Source organism: Nicotiana attenuata, chromosome 6 (assembly GCF_001879085.1).
Source record: "Nicotiana attenuata strain UT chromosome 6, NIATTr2, whole genome shotgun sequence".
Lineage (NCBI taxonomy): Eukaryota > Viridiplantae > Streptophyta > Magnoliopsida > Solanales > Solanaceae > Nicotiana > Nicotiana attenuata.
In genome coordinates, this window is record NC_031994.1 from 18,190,844 (window position 1) to 18,207,164 (window position 16,321).

A 16,321-nucleotide genomic window follows, 5' to 3' on the forward strand; every position below is an offset into this window, starting at 1 on the left:
TTGGTTGAGGTCCCGGGGGCCTCGGGATGATTTCGGATGGTTGACGGAGGAAATTTTGGGGTTAAAGTTGCAGCTTCAGCTGCTGGTTCTGTCATAACTGCACCTGCGATTTGAGTTCCGCAGGTGCGGCGCCGCAAATGCGGCTGAGTTACCGCAGAAGCGGGAAAAGGGGAAAGTCACCGGGAATCGCAGAAGCGGTAGATTTTCCGCAGGTGCGGTACCGCATTTGCGGCTCCCGCATTTGAGTGTTAAGTCGCAGATGCGACCTTTGTTCCGCAAATGCGGGACCGCAGAAGTGGTCCCAAGGCCGCAGATGCGGAAACTGCTGGACAGTTGATTTAAAAGGGGTTCCGCGACCTTGGGGTTATTTCCACCATTTTTATCTCGGCTTTGGAGCTTTTTGGGCGATTTGAAAGAGGGGTTTCAAGGCAACTTCATTGAGGTAAGGAATTTGGACTTAAAACTCGTTCCTATGTCATTATTTCACGGATTAGAGCTAGAAATTATGGAAATTAAGGGTGAAAATTTGGGAAACTAGGGCTTAGTATTGGAGACCTTTGATTGAGGATTTGATGGACCATTTGAGGTCCGATTTTGGTAATTTTGGTATGAATGAACTCGTGAGAGTGTGAGGATTCTGGAAATATAAATTTCACCCGATTCCGAGACGTAGGCCCGAGGGGCATTTTGGTCATTTTACCTAATTTCGCGTATTAGCTTAGAATTTAATTGTAGAGTTAGTTACTTGAAGTGTTATTTACATTATGAAATTTAATTGAATAGATTTGGGCCATTTGGAGTCGAATACTCGTGGCAAGGACGTGGTTTCGGGTTGACAATTTAGCCGGTTCGAGGTAAGTGGCTTGTCTAACCTTGTGTGGGGGAAAACTCCCCCTAGGATTTGGTATTATTGATATTTGAAATGCCTTGTACGTGAGGTGACGAATGCGTACTTGTGCTAGTTGTTGAAAATCCGATTTTCTTTAAGTAATTTCAATTGTGTTTCCTTTTCATGTTTATACTACTTGCAATTTAAGCATGTTGTTAGCATAAGGAAGCATGTCTAATTGACTTAATTGCTTTACTTGTCCAAACTGCCTTATTTGGATTATGTGCAACATGCTAGGCTAGAAGTACCTGTTTTACCTTAGTATGGAATTTGAATTGAGTTGTGTATTTCTCCGTGTTGTTGTTGTGTGTTTACTTTGGGACTACGGGACGGTATCCCGGTAGATCCCCCTGCATATTTACTTTGGGACTACGGGACGGTATCCCGGTAGATCCCCCTGCATATTTACTTTGGGACTACGGATTTGTATTCCGGTAGATCCCCCTGCACTTTTACATTGGAACTACGGGATTGCACCTGGTGGATTTCCCAGTACTGAGTATTTATATTTGGGACTACGGATGTGGTATTCCGGTAGATCCCCGCGCATTTATTAGTTGGACTACGGGACTGCACCCGGGAGATCCACTGGATATTTACATTTGGGAACTACAGGACGTTATCCTGGGAGATTCCCCGACTGTTACTTCTGCATTGAGCTGTATTGGTTTTTCCGTGATTCTTGTTTTCTGTTTCAGTTGTCGTTACTCTCTATGTCCTGTGATACTTTCACTGCTGCACTTATTTATACTGTTCTTATTTACGCTGTTGAATTCTTATATTCTATTTAACCTTAGTAGGGCCCTGACCTTCCTCGTCACCACCCAACCGAGGTTAGGCTTGGCACTTACTAAGTACCGCTATGGTGTACTCATGCCTTTCCTGCGCATGTTTTTCATGTGCAGATCCAGGTACTTCGACTTAGTCCTACCACCCCTGAGGCGAGGCGACTGCTATAGCGACTTCGAGGTATATCTGCCGCGTCCGCAGACCGAGGAGTCTCTTTCTATTCTTGCTGTTTAGTATTAGCCCTTCTGTATTTCAGTTCTTGTTAGACATTCTGGAGTTAGAGCTATGTAGTACTTCTTAGCTTGTGATTCATGGGTTTCCGGGTCTTGGATTCATGTATTAGTTTTTGAGAGATTAATGTTGTGTATGCTAGGCGGCACTCTTAGACGTTGTTTATTTATTCTACCTCTGTTTAAACTTGTTTTTCTTCCGCAAATTTGGTTTATTTTCCGCATTTTAGGCTTACCTAGTCGTAGAGACTAGGTGCCGTCACGATGGTTCACGGAGGGCGAACCGGGATCGTGACATTCTTTTTCATATTCCCACTGTTTTAAAGTCAAATTATGAAGATACTGCAAAGATTGTTTGTAGCATTCCTGATTACATGGTTCATCAATCCATACCTCAAAATTGCAAAAAGGTTCGTCGGGAAGCCTATAAAACTTGTTCACACACATCCAATAGCGGCGTCCAACTTCACCATCATCCCAACAGTCTTTCATCATGCATTTTTTGCCGCACTCGCACCTTGCTACATAAAGGCGTTCAGACATTTGTTAAAGCGTAAAAATAAAACCTTACTTTTATGGAAAGTTTTGCTATTGGTTATTGTTAAGCACAGAAAATAACTAGAATGCGCCAGTTATTTATAGGCAAGGCAACACACATAACGTACTATTTAACCGCGCTATATATATTCACATAATGTAGTATTTAACCGCGCTATGCTTTGCGTGTTAAAGATTCTGTTGGATACAAAACAGCTTTTTCTCAAGCGGGCAGCTTTTCAGTTCGACAAGACAATACACACACACACACACATATATATATATATATATATATATATATATATATATATATATAACATAGTATTTAACCGCGCTATGCTTTGCGTGTTAAAGATTCTATCAGATACAAAACAGCTTTTTCTCAGGCGGACAGCTTTTCAGTTCGACAAGACAACACATATAACTTAGTATTTAACCCCGCTATATATATTCACATAACGTAGTATTTAACCGCGCTATATGTATTCACATATTTATAAAAAATCTACCTTTAACTCAATTGTTTTGAACTATATTTATCAAATATATTCACATATTTTTCCGTTTTTTAATCCAATACTATTTTTGATTACATGAACGGGAGGGAGAAATGCATTAATTTACTCAACTGGAAAATGTTAAATATTAATAAGATTTAGCAACAATGGAAACATAATTTTATTGATACATCTTGCAACATAAATAAAACAACTACTTATTACAACATAAACTCATTGATAGTTGGGCAAATTAGAAGAACACCCACCACGAGCTTGAATACCACCGCCACCCAAACCAGTCGAAGGATATTTTCGACGGTCGTGTCCTGTTTGCGAGCATATACCACATTTGCGCGCATAAACGGTATCGCTAACATCCATTTGGTTCCGTATACGCGTTCTCTTCTGCACCGGTATTCGACGCAAATAGTCCTTGTTACACACCATTTTAAATGGTTCCGACGGCCAATAATGCTCAGCACCCACTAGCTACAACTGCCCACTCTAGGTGTTTAAGTAAGCAGCAACACTATATTGTTTAACAACGTAGTTGGTTGGACCTAAACCAACATGTTAAAAGCACCTGATGGCATGTGAGCACGGCAGGTGGTAGATGGACCATTTCCCACAAGAGCATAACCTTCTAGATTCATTTATGGTATGTACATTATTCCCCCGATTTGATCGATAGCGGTGCGGACTTCAAAAACATTTCTGTCATGATCATACTGCAAAAAGGAATGCCAATGTGCTCGCGGCCTGTATTTTTCAAATCTCTTCATCGGCAGTGGCATAAATTCAACACCCATTTCCATTAATTACGTTGCAGCTGTAGCCCTTTCAACAAACCTCTCCGCCATCTGCTTGAACGACATCCGCATCATGGCACTGATAGGCAATCCTCATGCCGACTTCAATAACACGTTGAAAGACTCTAACACGTTTGTAGTCAGAATTGCCCATCTTCTTCCACCATCTGCATGCAAAGTCCACTTGTGAAGCTCATGTCGCATCAACCAATGATAGGCTCTCTCGTCTTCCTGCTTGATAGATTCCATGTGCCTCCGAAATTTATGCTTTTGGTGGTCTGTTGCTGCCATCCACATCAAATCATGCAGATCCTTGTTGGGATGTGCCTTTTGGAAATTGGCCTTAAAGTGCCTCACACAGTAACGGTGGTAGGCATAAGGTTCTTGCTATGCAGGCAAGTTCTCTACAGAACTTAAGATACCACCGTCCAATCAGATATTAGACAAATACCGGAATGCTGTTTGACAACGTGCTCTTTCAAATGGTTCAAAAATAGCGTCCACGTCTCTTGGCTTTCATTGGCACAAACAACAAAAGCTAGAGGAAATATTTGTCCATTAGCATCTACTGCAACGGCTATCAACAACTTGATATCATACTTTCCATAGACATGAGTGTCGTCTATTGATATTACGGGCCGGCAATGCGAAAAACCATCAATTGCTGGTTTAAATGCCCAGAACACATAATTGAATATATATTCTGGTTTTCCCGGACTTTGCTCAAGCTTCCATTCAACAACCGTCCCGGGGTTAAAGTGCTGCAGTGCGGCCATGTACTTGAATAGAGCTACAAATGACTTATCCCAGTTACCATTAACAATTTCAAACGCACGTTTGCGCCCGAGAAATGCCTTTCTTTTGGTAATGGTATGGCCATATTCATGGTGGACTGATGTAATGCACTCTTTGATTTTATACCTTATGGACGCTTCAAGGTGTGGAATAAGGACAAGAGAAATCAAGTCAATATCCAAGTTGTAGTGATTCCCATTGAATGTGTCCATTTCACATCTGTGGGTGGGAATGTATTTACCCACTTGCCACAAACCTGTTTTCTTCTTGCTGGCACGCAACATCCAACGACAACCCGTAAACCATCCGCGGCAAACAACCTTGTATACCTCCGAAGTTGAGTCCCACACCATCATCTCACGGCACTCTTTTACGTTGTGCATTTTTGTCGCCCTGCTTATGCGTGCCCTTTGCCAGCACCGTTGGTCTAGAATCATCCCATATTGCTGTCCGAATTTCATCAAAATCCCTCATGAGAGCATCCACATCCGGCATACTTGGCAAGTTATCAAGGTAGGTAATCTTCCTTGAATGAAACGACACTTAGGACTCGTACACTCTTGGTCTAACGGAGGGTGGAGCATACTCCCTCGTCAAATCAGGTCCTTCATTCTCTTCCTCCTCATCACCATCCTCACGAGGGAAGGGTGTGTCGTATCCGGAATCATCGAATTTGTTGTCATAATCACTGTTCTCTTCCTCACTTTGTGCATCTGCCAGATCCCGATTTAATATGTCGTCTTCGGGAAATTGAGTGAGGACTGGTGGTTCAACTTGCTCGTTTTCACTGCACAAACAACAAAATAATAATCTACTGAAATTAATAAATACTTTCCATATAGCTGTATCACTTCACTTACAAGTCGTAATGTGTTGACATGGTACGATGGACATTTTCCCGTTGGTGATGACTCCCGGATGGACCACCATGATCCAACACACCAAAACTAGGCATATTCCAACTAGGTGTGGGTTCATAACTTGTAAAATTCATATCTGGCCAGTACCCCCTGTAGAATATATGAGCGTTAATAAAAATTCAATACAACAAAAATATACATCGTAACACAAAGGAAAATTAAAGTTTACCACTCATCTTGTGGATTATGTAAAGTAGGAGAAAAGTTATTTCCTCGTCGCTCATTCGCCGGTGGTGATAAGTTTAAATCAAGGCAAACTCTTTCATCCGGAACCTGTCCGGCAAAAACTGCTCCAGAATAACCACCCGATGACTGGGGGGTTATCCCTATTATGTGCAACCTCATTATTGGGAACGTCTTCAACCTTGACGTACATTTCCAACATTTTTATTACAAGAAACTCCCGGTATTCATCCGGAGTCCTCAAAAAATCCCTCAAAGTTTCATCATCGTCGATGCTAAACTAAGCATAACAAGCAACCCCTTGCGGAGTGACGGAATACGGATATCTTTCGGTTACTTTAAGGTTCACCGAAAATTTCCTCACACTCATTTTATTACGTAACAAAGATACCAATATATCGTACTCCATTGTAAGTGACAATTTAACATGACACTGTGGAGATAAACTATATCTCATAGAGTTATTCGCCACCACAACCTCACCCCCCTCCCCTCCCCAATATAATGAAACCCTTATTTTTTGCTCTTCAGACATTATGAAAAAATGCTTGAGAATTTAACAAGAAGAAAAGTTTGAACGCGAGTTAGAATATTTTTTGAATGGATTTCTGTAAAATCCTAACGCCTTTAAATAAGGCAATGCCTGGCTCGGGGGGTTGAGTTTTTTGAGGTATAGCGCTCTTTTAAAGAGCGTTATACCCATTTGAATTATTGTTATGTCAGTTAATCGCAAGAGACTTATTGGTGCGCCCACAAACAGGTATAGCGCTTTTTATTACTACGCTCTACACTTATAGCGCGGTTATATAGAGCGCTATGCTTAACTGTCTTATCAGCCCTGTATAGCGTTGTTCTTTAATACGTTATATATATGTAGCGCCCTTTTAAAGAGTGCTATATTTTAACAGCCAAAACTCCGTTAAAGTATAGAGCTCTTTAAAAGAGCGCTATATGTAGAAAGGTCACTCTTTTTTTACACGCATTTAAGTCACACTTGTCCAAAAGAACCACAAATTGGTTATGGACTCCTGATTGGCCTTTGGGGTCCTCTTCTCTTTCTCCACAAATTCAGCAGTCCCATTATTGTTTTCCACAACTGCAATCCTAGGTGGCTGGAACGGTCTCGTCTCAGAGTGCCCTACTGAATCCACCTCTGAATTCACTCGCATTAAAGACTACTCTTCATCACATCATTATCCATATAATGTTGATAACTAAAAGAATTAACAGCAGCACCAGGGAAAGCTCTAATCTTACCCACATCAACCGAGACTCAGATGGTTCGGGCATGTTCAGAGGAGAAGCCTAGATGCTCTGGTAAGGAGGTGTTAGCGGCTGGTTGTAGAGGGCACGAGAAGAGGTAGAGAGCGACCTAAGAAGTATTGGGGAGAGGTGATAAGGCAGGATATGGCGAAGCTTCAGATTTACGAGGACATGACACTAGATAGGAAGATGTGGAGGTCGAGTATTAGGGTTGTAGGTTAGGAGGTAGTTGAGTCTGGCCCTACTTCGTACCATTGTGAGACTATTCTGGTAGCGTTTTTGTCTAAGATAGCTAGTGGCAATGTTGTGTCTTACTATTCGCTTTTCAGTGCAGGACCTATTTACTAGTTATCGCTTTTGCTTTGCATCTTTCTTCTAGATTTCATATTGTTCCTATTTTTCCTATGATTTCTGTGGTGATACTGATATTGTCTCCTTTTGTCTTTTTGTTTTCTTGAGCCGAGGGTCTTTCGGAAACAACCTCTCTACTCCTTCGGGGTAGGAGTAAGGTCTGCCTATACACTACCCTCTCCAGACCCCACTAGTGGGATTATACTGGGTTGTTGTTGTATTTTTAAATAAAATACTATTAAGCTTTAACTTTATGTTCGTCTAAAGGACTAAAATCACACGATTATATTAATAAATGTTTAATGTGCTTAGTCAAATAACACAGGGATAAAACCAAAATATTGCAATAATTAAGGGACTAAAAATGTTGTTTCCCCAAAAAAAATACTCCTCCGAATTTAAAAAAAAAAAACTCTTCCAAATCCGCTTTTTGCACGAGCGGGTGAAGTGCACAGGCGACACAGGAGCGCATTAGTAACTGGAACAAATAAGTTGATTGATTACGTCATCCCACAATCTTCCACTCTCTGACGTGGCAAACAACAACTACTGCCTTCAAATTTAATACTCCATTCGTTCTAATTTATGTGAACCTGTTTGACTGGACACAGAATTTAAGAAAAAATGAAGACTTTTGAAATTGTGGTCCTAAACAAGTCAAAAAGAGGCTCAGTTGTGTGGTCATAAAAGCTTCTCATTTAGGATAAAATTGTAAGTTTAAGCTAAATTGTTTCCAAATTTAGAAAGGGATCATTCTTTTTGGAATGATCCAAAAAGAAAATAGATTCACGTAAACTGAAACGGCGGTAGTAGTGATTGGCTCGACAAGCGCGTGTCACTACAATTTATTTAAAGAGAACATACGTGCAAAACAATATACAAATCCGGCGAGTAGATTTCGGGTCCGAACCGAAACCCGAAAACACTCTCCTCTCAACAGGTAATCAATTCTCTCCATCTTTATTGTCGTTTATTCTGCCTCTTCGCCCCCAAATCCCAATTCTCTATAACCCTAAATTTAACCCAAAAATATTTTTACTTTTTTTTTTCTGTACAGATCCTTTAACTTTTGTTAATTTTCTTTTTGTTACTTTTTTTCCATCTTTTACTTATTCGGAAAACCCTAATTCCGCACGGCTTCAATTTTCCTAAAAATTGTTTATTTATTTATTTATTATGCGAATCATGGGGTTCTAAGGAACCCTAGTTTTGAACACGTTACGTTAATTCTATTGGGATTTTCAGGTTTCGGGTTGTGATTTGGATTAGGGTTTGATTTCATGTATGGCTTCAGATGCCGACAATTTGAATTCGCGAGAGAGGTTACGTTGGGGAAGCCCTAGCAAATTTTATACCCGGAAGCGCCGGAGGATCCAGAAGAACGAACCTAATGCCGGCGCCAGGGATTCAATCGCCGCCGTGCCGGAGGTAACTGCCTCTGACGGGGGCAGCGACAATAATGATAATAATGATGTTTTACGGGCGGAGCAGCGGTTACAGCATCAGGAGGAGGCAGAGCCTCGATTGAAGGAATCTTCTCTTTGTAATTTGGAAGATGGGAGGGATAGTGAGCAAGTTGAATTGATAAATGGTGGAGAATTGCAAGAAGGTGCCCTTGGATCATCAGGGGGTTTAAATGGTAGAGATGGCATGGGTAATGAGCAAGTGGAATTGATAAATCGTGGAGAATTGCAGGAAGGTACCAGTGGATCACCGGCAGATTTGAATGGTAGAGATGTCACGGCTAATGGGCAATTGGAATTGATAAATGGTGGGGAAGTGCAGGAAGGTACATGTGCATCACCAGTGTGTTTAGATGGTAAAGATGTGACTGAGGGTGGTGGTGGTGGCCTAATTGTGGAGCCTAACGGTCGGGAAGTCCGGAATTGCAGCCGTGAAGGAGAGGCCCCGGTGCATGCTTTGCCAGAGGCTCTAAATGGGTTGGTTAAGCCAGTAATTTCTAGGGTTGCAGATAGAGTTAGGATTAATTTAACAGGAGCGAAGTCAAGAGATGAGATTAGAGATCTTAGGAGGGTGCTAGAGGGCGAGCTTGATCAGATTAGAAATTTAGTTACGAAGCTTGAAGCGAAGGAGCTTCACCTGACCACACATAATGCTAGTACTAATGGTGGTGTTAATGATGTGGGTAGGATTAGAGCTTTTCCTGGTGCTGCTGTTAATTCTTATAGTTATCCACATTATATGGATAATGATGTGATGAAGAGTAGGTCTTTAGTGCGAGTTAATTCAGAGGTGGATTTAGTAGGGCACCTTGAGACGAGACCGTTCCAGCCACCTAGGATTGCAGTTGTGGAAAACAATGATGGGGCTGCTGAATTTGTGGAGAAGGAGAAGAGGACCGCAAAGGTCAATCAGTATTACAGGAATTCTGAGTTCTTTCTTGGGAAGGATAGACTGCCTCCGGAAAGCAATAAAAAATTGAAGCCCAATGGTGTTGGGAGGAAGCATAGAAGTGAATCAGAGCATGGGTATGCATTTAGCTTTGGCTTTGGCTTTGATAAGCATAGAAATCAGATTTTTAAGAGATGTAGCAACCTGCTTCAGAGGTTAATGAAACACAAGCATGGTTGGGTGTTTAATGAGCCAGTGAATGTGGTGGCGCTTGGGCTGCATGATTATCATGATATCATCAAGCATCCCATGGATCTGGGCACCATTAAAACTAGGTTATCTCAGAATTGGTACAAGTCCCCCAGGGAGTTTGCTGAGGATGTGAGACTTGTCTTTAGTAATGCCATGACTTACAATCCTAAAGGACATGATGTTCATGTTATGGCGGAAGAGTTGTCAAAGATTTTTGAAGAGAGGTGGACAGTTATAGATGCTGAGTTTAATCCGGATTGGAGGTATCAAATGTACCATGATTCAGGTTTGCCTACCCCCACTTCAAGAAAGGCCCCTCATCCTTCTCCCTTTCCCCGTGCTTCTGTAACTTCTCATGTCGCTCCACCTGCTCCCCAAGTAAGGACTTTGGATAGGTCTGAGTCAATGACGGGGCCAGCTGATTTCAGGTCGAAGCCGTCACGTGTTGCTCATGTTGGTAGGATACCAGTTCCTCAGAAACCTAAAGCAAATGATCCCAATAAAAGGGATATGACCTACGACGAAAAGCAGAGGCTCAGCAGCAATCTTCAGAATTTACCTTCAGAGAAGCTTGATGCTATTGTTCAGATTATTAAGAAGAGGAACTCATCACTTAGTCAACATGATGATGAGATTGAAGTAGACATAGATACTGTTGATGCGGAAACCCTGTGGGAGCTTGATAGGTTTGTGACCAATTACAAAAAGAATTAAACAAGGAGAGGAGAAAAACTGAACTTGCTCCGCAAGCCAGAGAAATTGCACAGACTGCTCTAGTCATGGTGAGTTTTGAAGATATCCTCTTTTTTTTCTCCTTCTCTCCCTTCTTTTTACATTTTTATCTGGTAGGGGTTTCTTAATTTGTGGCAGTGCTTTGCAGAACTCTGCCCCTATGGCTGCTGGTGCGCTGAACAAAAGTAATACTGGTAAGCCTTTAATACAAATAACTATTGTCCCAGATTGTTATCAAGATTCATGCTTTAGGTGGAAAATACTCATCGCACATGGTTCTTTGTTTTATGAGTAGGTGAAAATAATACTAGTACTCCTGCTACAAATGCAGAAGCTGGAAGACAGGCGGATAATGCAAGTAGGTGTAGTAGTTCAAGCAGTTCTAGCAGCGATTCAGGGTCATCCTCAAGTGGTAATACTTAATCTGTCTTTTTGTATGTTTCTTCTTTACACGCACCATAATTGTCGCATTTTAATTTATTGATTTTGCAGCCAGTAGTTCACAGCATGTGTCTGATATTTCTGCTCCATCTTTGCAGATTCGGATAGTGATAGTTCCTCTGGATATGGATCAGAAGCGTGTTGTTGATGTGAAAGGGCACTTGGCACAGGTGATTAGTCTGTTAGCTAGTGCCTTTAATCCATTTCCAATTCCAATTCTTGCTTCGTTGCACCTTTTTGTGGTCAGTTTGACTCATGCAAAAAAGTTTTTGTGCTGTTGATTAAGTTCTCAATGGCCCACATCTCGTGGCATTGAAGGTTGACATATGGTGGTTTGGCTTTGGGGGGAGGGGGGATTTGATTTGATGGTGTATGCGATTACAACAACAACAACTATGCCTCGGTCCAAAATATGTTGGGGTCGGCTATATGAATTTTTTACTTCTTCATTTAAGCTCAATTCATATCATCACCATGCCAATTAAAATAAAAGTGAAATAAATTTTATCTGTGTATATATAATAGTAATGATAATAAAATTTTAGAAGTTCTCTAACAAGTCTAAAATCTATTCCTGCTAGTAGATATCACCTATATGGATCTTTTTATTTTCTTGTGCTCTATCTTTAGCTAAGTTCGCATTGATTCCTAGGATTCGTAGGTCTTTTGAGTGAGATAACTTCCTTCTATGTGATTGTAGGTCTACCCCGCCCCCTTTTAACACCTTCACTCACCATAGTTTCACACCTATGGACCAAGGCATCTATAGGTCGACATGGGACATGACCAAACCATTTCAAGCGACCTTCTCTCATTTTAACGTCAATGCGTGTTACTTGCACCTTTTGGCGAATGTAATCATTTTTAATCTTATCTATTCTTGTGTGACTGCACATCCATCTTAGCATTTGCATCTTTGCAACACTATCTTATGGATATGTAAGACTTTAGTGGCCCAACATGCACTACCATATATCATTGCCAGTTTTATAGCTTTTCTATAGAACTTACCTGTTACTTTGGTAGGGATTATGCTAATACATAACACCCCGGAAAAGTTATTCTCACCAAAAAAGAAAAAATAAAAAGGAACACCCTGGCAAAGTTGTCACTTATTTGTATAAGAGCCTTTTCTAGAGCCTTTCCTATTTAACATTGGAAGTGTTAAATAAATATTGCAGTGGAACAGTAGAATTGGAGCCGAAATCATAGACCAGCCTTTTGGCGGTCTTGTTGCATTTTACTGTTGGTACTTAAAGGGGAAAAGCATAGAAGGTAATATTGGCAATGACCTCTTTGTTCTCGATTAGAGCAATGTTCTGAAAGTTTGACAGCAAGACCTTTTGCTTCCTTTGCTTTTTACAGGATCACCTGATCAGGTTTTTTTCGAAACAAAAAACTTTGGTATATTGGCAAAAAATGCAAAAAAGCTCTAAGGTTTGTTGGGGCTTTAAGTGTAAACCGCAAATAAAGCGTGAGCTTTAATGAAGAAAGGCACAAATGGAGAAAAGAACACAAATATGTATGTTTAGTCCAAGAATAATAGCGTTAAAGCATGAATAACAACTATATGGACAGAAATTGAAAAAAAAAATTGCGATAGAATGAAATATTAATTTTCTAATGTTGCTTGTTCAGAATTATGCTTATTGCTGGGAGAGTATGCCTTAGGGTTTTGATGACGACGCTGAAGCGCCCGATGAGAGACGAATCACTCAACATGTTTTGCACCTTGTTTCAGGGCTTAAGCACGTTTTAAGCGCGCGGCGCGCCTTTGACAACGCTGATTGAATTTGATGTTATATAGGGAAGCCAGCGACTGGATATTTCCAAAGAAGTGACATTGTTTCCCTGAGCATAAGTTAATAATTGGTAGTCCGTCAATCGTCTTACAACTGAAAAAGTAAGAACTTCGTCAGATTTTTCATAAAACAAAATAGTTAAGATATTTTCTGCTCATTATTTTATTTTTGCCATGGTAGACCCTTCTCCTGTACTTTAGGCCACAGATTCTACTAATATTCTGTGTCAAGCTAGGAACACTAGTTACCTTTGTTCATAACCTCCTCAGCACCATCAGCCCCTCCCGCTATCCCATAGCTGTAGCATCTTCCCTGTATGCAAAGTGTTGATCTTAAGAGATAAATATTGTTGAAAGTGCTTTGATTGGATAGTCACATGGAGAAAATTGGGAGATAAGAATTATATAATTTTCGTGGCCCGAGATACTCATTTACTGGTGGATATAACCCCAAAATTAATATTTGGCGGGGGGTGCTTGGATTAATCATAGTCAGGGAGCCTACTAGTGAAGGAGGAAAAAATAAAAGGAAAAATGTAAATGCCTTCCTCCAGGATCATCTAGGTAACACTTTCCTCTCTTGTGGTTTTAGATATTATGTGGGCCTCCCTTATTTTGATTGTTTTGTAACCAAAAATCAAAATAATTTTATTATTATTCCAAAGCTATCCTTTGTAAAATTAGTTGTTGAATGTAGTTTTGTAACTCAGACCAATGAATTTCTCTGCATAAGTTGCAACGTTGCCGTTGTAAACTTGATATCTTTTTTCCTGACAGTCACCCTTCATTTTCATTTTTTTTGAGATGTTTATGTTCGTCATCGTATATTTGAGTCAAGGTTGGATGTTTTGAGGTTTAGGACACGTAATATCATAAGATTTTCTGTAGCGTGAGGTTAAGGCATCCATGAGTGTGGACTAATGGTCAATGAAGTGGGTGGAGAACAATGAGGTCCCAGGTTCAAATTTAGCGTAGACAAAAAGGTGATTTCTTCCCATATCCTCAATCCTTGATGGGCAGAGTTACTGGGTACCTGTACTAGTAGGACGTAGCAGGTACTTGGTGACATAATCGAGGGCACACAAGCTAGCCCGGATACCACTGTCATAAGAAAATAGTAATATATAGGTATTTACATGCTTAAATTGTAAATTTGGCAAGAAATACCAATTGTGGAAGACTTCTCTGAGTGCAAAAGCTAATATAGAAGCATTTCTTTGGTATAGTTTAAATGTTCTAAATTTGATACTACAGATCAGGTTTTTGCTGGCATAAGTATATGTTGAGAAAATTTTAATTTCTAAATAATTAGAAGCAAATATTGGGGAGAACAAAAAGTTATGGTACCATAAGACACTTGTACCACCTTCCGATAAAAAAAATTCCCTAGATAAAAGAACATATATTTGGTACAACCTCTAATTTTTTTTAATAGAAATAGAAATAACAAATCTATAATCTAGGTTGCTCCAACATGGTAGTTTAGGTGTTGTATTCGTGTCGACACGACATTAGTATGGGTGTGGATATGGGATCTGTACCGGATCTGGTCAAACAATTTTGGGTACTTTGTTCCCGATGGACAGAAAAATTCGAGATGAGATACAATTTGATTCCGAAAATCAGAACTAAAACTAGGGTCAATTTGAAGAAAATAGCATAAGTTATCTAGGAAATTAATCTATTGCTTATCTACAACTTGAGAATAAAAAAGAATCCACACATTACAAGCTATACGTCAGTATTCCACAAAATTTCTAATAATTTAGAGATATTTTTATATTTTGAATTATTTTTAGTCGGATACCCGCACTCGTATCTGTACTAGGATCTTTCTCCCCGAATCTTAGAATTTACATCTCGAAGGATCCGACCTCTAGATCTGCACCCGTGTCCGAGCAACTCAATCTATAAGTTCACCAACTATGTGTTTTGGTCGAAATGTTGGGCTGTGGTGAGTTTCTTGCCTTTTTTTTCTTTGGATTGAGTTGGTAGAGTAGATAATTGAACTTTCCTTTTTTGTTTTCCATTTTCATAATTTCTTATTTCTAGTGTTGCTTAAAAATACAGAAAAATTAAGGATTAGGGCAAAAGGTTAGGTGGCTGAGTGGTTTTTCTTGTTCTTACTAGTAGCATTAGTACATACTCGTATTATTTTTAATTTTAAGTTTCTATTAATGCATGTTGCTTTCATTATGGTCATCTTACTATCTTGTTGTTTTAGTGCTTTTTTATGGCTCCTCATTGTTGTGTCTGGCCGTCTTCTTTTCATTACTGTTGTGCTTGGGAACAACCTCTCTATCTCCGTGAGATAGGTGTAAGGTCTGCGTACACACTACTCTTCCTAGACCCCACTATGTGGGATTGCACTGGGTTTTTTGTTGTTGTATACACAACAACCTTTTCAAAAAAAATACTAAAACACGACAATATCTTTCTTTAAAGGGATGTTTGTGTAAAAACAGAGCTTAGGATTACAAGATTACAAGGGAAATTCTTGAATGTGTGAAAATTTATCATTTGAAGTTTGTTTGGTTACCGAAAAAAAAATTCAAAATAAGGGAAAGTAAGTGTCATATCTTAATATCTTAAATCACAAGGGAGGTAAGTGTATGATAGCCGAAGGGAGGTCTTTGAACTATTTCTGGACTTAATTTTTTGCGACAAGTGCTATATATATCATTAACGTTATTTGCTATTCTATACCATTATTCAATTTTCTCAGACAGTCCTTATGATGTTTCTTGCAAGAATTGTTATTGAACTGTGTCTATCTTATACTTTTGCAGGAAATCTGCAAGGATGTCTTCAGCAAACACCTAGAGGTTCCACTCTTGGTTGTTGTGAGCTATGGCTGTAATCAATAACTTCAAGTTTTATCATGGAAGTCGCTTACCTCGATGATATTGGAATATAAATTGGATCTTTCATTCTCAACAGTATTTATGTTGTTAATCTATATACAAGTGTTCTATTGTTAGAATGGGATTCTAGAGGAGGTTATGGTGGTAATGGGAGAGTTGTCACACCTGCAGATTGCTGAGGTTGCCTAACCAGTTTGACTTGAAAACATGTGCTGGAATTTAATTCATATCTATGCGCATAGTTTGAGCAAGTAGGCAAAGATTGTGCGATGTCCTGCACAGCTGGAACTGGTTTTACAAAGCGAGTTTGATTGGTGGTAGGATTGCATATTGTAAACTCTTTTAGGAATCTTAAGTTAAAATGGAAATGGGGGTGTACATATTTTCCCATTCTTCTTTCAGGGAACTGTTTTGCAAAGCATTTGTATGTATTTTCCTGAAGTCCAGCTACTAGGATTGATTGATGAATGTATTGTCTGAGCTCTCGAGTCCAGCCTCTGGTATGTCTCGAAATGCCACTACGTGTTGGTCTCCTCCTGCTGATTCGTCTTGATTGATTTTCTCTGAAAATTTTGACAGCTATATGGATTATAGACGGTTTTTGTGCATGTGA

The 16,321-nt window shown here is 39.8% G+C and overlaps 1 pseudogene; it reads left to right on the forward strand.

The window, feature by feature from the left end:
- On the forward strand, positions 8,221-16,321 carry LOC109226662 (annotated as a pseudogene).